Here is a 3079-nt window from a genome sequence, read left to right as displayed (position 1 = left end):
GAATGCCCACATACACTCCACAGGGCAATGATGCGTTGGTATTTGAGAAATTACAAAGTCGAACTGGAACTCTGGGGTCCATGTAGATGGCAACATTTCCTAATGAGACAGCTTCTGTTATGTTAAGTGGTTGCAGGACAGCTGGAAGCCCAGGTTTGGGTTCATCAACTTTTCCCCAGACATTGCATTCACTCTCTGGTGGTAGTGTGACATTGTTCTCCTGGAGCATGCGGGCCACAGAGTAGTCCCCCTCACTTCCTCCAATGACACAAGCTGGGATTGGCTCTTTACCCACAAATATTTGGTGACCAGCAAAGACTGTCATCTTGGCTGCCTGCATTGCATCAAGGCCTAGGAGCAGAGCATCATGAATCCAGCCAACAAAGACCATCCAGTTGAACTTGTGTTTCCCGATTCCTAATGTCACCTCCAACTCACCCAAGGCAGGCATATTGCTGCCCACTCCTGCATTAGGGAGAGACATTTTGTTGAGTGGCTTCTTTGCTTCCTGTGGCAGCATGTTATAAACTTCTTCTGAAATTACTGTGGCTTCTGCGCCAGTGTCAACAACTCCTTTAACAGGTAGGCCATTGACAGTCATTTCAACTTGTAAGTTAGGACCCTTTTTAGTTGTACGTCCGAGTTGTGGGGCGAGGTGCTGAGCCTCCCTACTTTCGACGCCCCTATGAGATTCAGAAGTAGACTCCTTGGGATTGGTTCTGTGCCGAATTGGACTCGGTGATCTTGAACACTCCCTCATCATATGCCCAGCTTCACCACATTGAAAACAGATGGGCTTGTTCATTTGGCTTGGGCTTGGTGACCGGGCTCGGGAATTTTGAGCAGGTAGCTGACGTGATGCCATCTTGTCACTTTCTTGTTCTTGTTTTCTGTTGGTATAGACTGATGTAGCAGTTTGTTAAGAAAATAAATTTAAGATAAGCTAGTTTTAAAACTTAACATGTCTTGATTCAAATGGCCTAAATTGTGGTTTTAAAATCAGTAACGTATTCTGGCCTATTGACCTTTAATTTACCTGTAGTTACAGCAGATGGTTTGCTAGGATCGTTTGAACTGCCTTTTGTCTGTGGGGGAAAACAATACAGTGGAAGTTCTAGGTTTTCACACTCATCTGTGAAAAGCCGTAAACACGGCAGGGGTTTCTGGCTTGAGAGAGGGTCAGAGATAGCTCCTGGTTGGAGGAGCAAAGATACGCCTTATTTGAATAAATTAAAGAAAAGAAGATAAAACTTTCTACACAGGAGTAACAAATCAGATTTGCTCTTGCAACTCTCAAAAGATGTCTTTGCACGTCTTGCTTTTCTTTCTTTCCTTCTTTTCCAAGTCTGTCAGGTAAATTAATGTATGTCTCCGTTGTTCTGCAGTTTCTGGTGTAAGTTTATGCATTGTCTTATATTGTCTTATATATCAACACGCATTGCTGTTGTTTTCCTTGTGGCTACACGTGGCTCACCGAGAGGACCTGGGATCCAGAGGAAGAGAGAGCCAAACTTTTTTCAAAGTTAACCAATTTAGATATCTCTTCCTTAACAAGTTCCACAATCAGCTGACACGTTCTGAAGGTGTTCCAACTTCAAATTTAGTTGCTCCACTTTGTCCATAAGCATTTTAAACTGATCCTCTGTTACATACTTTGGGCTCTGGAGGCGTCTGGAGGTGGGGCAAAAGTCGTCAGGAACATTTTCACCCTCATCAGCCCAGGAAATACGCCGGGCCCTCCCTGCTCTCATCTCAGCCTCACGACCCAGAGTTGCTTTAAAATTGTGTTTGTGGGCTTCAGCGAGCTTTTGTGCCTCAGCCAGTTATGGAGGGTCATGATTCATTACTTCATAAGTTACTTTTGATAGTTTATGAAGTAAGCTATAAAACCGAAATGAACAGATTCGCCGTTTACACAGCTTAATCTTGCTTTCAGTCTTAGAGCTCAATACTGGCTTGATTATTTCTCTGGACTGTATTTTTTTCCTTCTTTTTGTCCTCCACCTTACTTTTACTGGAGCGATTCGGATGAATCGCTCCAGTAGGCTCCAGTAGGCCTCTTCCTTGGGCCTTTCAGGAAGACATCAATTGCCAGCTGATCCTGGAGTAATAAATCTGTTCCTGGATATGCCAAAGTCACCAGGCGTTGCACTTCCTCTGCAAACTCTGCTGTTGATTCTTTGCACTGACGCAGCTCTCCCAACTTCCTGCGAACAGTGGTGGGGGGGGTCTTTTACTCCAAATCTTTGAGTAAGCTGCTCTTTGAGAAGAGTGTAGTCTTCATGGATGTGTTCAGGCAAGGAGCAGACATAACGTATTGCAACCCCATGGAGACATTCATGAAGCTTATCTACTCATGAATGTAGATAAGCTTCTCCACCCCTGTCCATCCACATTTACGAGCCTGACGTTCAAAGGGGAGCAAAAATGAATCCCAGTCCTCTCTGCCGTCATATGTTGCCAGCTTAACGTTGGCTGCTTCATGTAGGGGTTGTCTTGCCACCACATGCCGACTCTCAGGCTGGCCAAATCCTCCATATGCATCCTGTGAAATAGGATGTGTCCCAGATGAGCGCTGATGTATGTCTCCCACTCTACGCCTTACAGTTGGATCACGGATGGCTGAAGTGTTGGATGGGCCTGCATTACGTAACCGTGTGTGTGGTTGAACACTGGGTGCTTCTGGGTTTTCTTGCAATATTAAGGGAGGAGGGGCAGTTCCAGGATTCGGGATTTGGCTGCTTATTGTTGGTTGCACTGCTCTAGATGTCTCTCTTTGCTCTGCTGCAACATGGTGTAGCACTGGCGTTAGCAGTTGCTTTAACTGTTTTCACTGATGGTCCAACAACATTTGCACCCATGGTGGAGGTTGGTCTGATGGTGCTGCTGTAACTCCCAGTAGTTCCTCATTTTCATCCATTATAATTATTATTTTTTTAATAGTCACTTGTGCTGCTTTGTTTTAGGCTTTGGCACCTCCAGCTACTGTTTTTACAGTGAGGCCGTTACTTTTCTTGACAGATGTTTTTTTGTTGTTGTTGTTTTTTTTTTAACTGCTAACAAGCTAACGTTTCTCACC

Source organism: Poecilia latipinna, unplaced genomic scaffold, assembly GCF_001443285.1.
Source record: "Poecilia latipinna isolate Pla-1442-1.1 unplaced genomic scaffold, P_latipinna-1.0 Scaffold3059, whole genome shotgun sequence".
In the NCBI taxonomy this organism is placed as follows: domain Eukaryota; kingdom Metazoa; phylum Chordata; class Actinopteri; order Cyprinodontiformes; family Poeciliidae; genus Poecilia; species Poecilia latipinna.
This window is presented reverse-complemented; position numbering follows the sequence as displayed.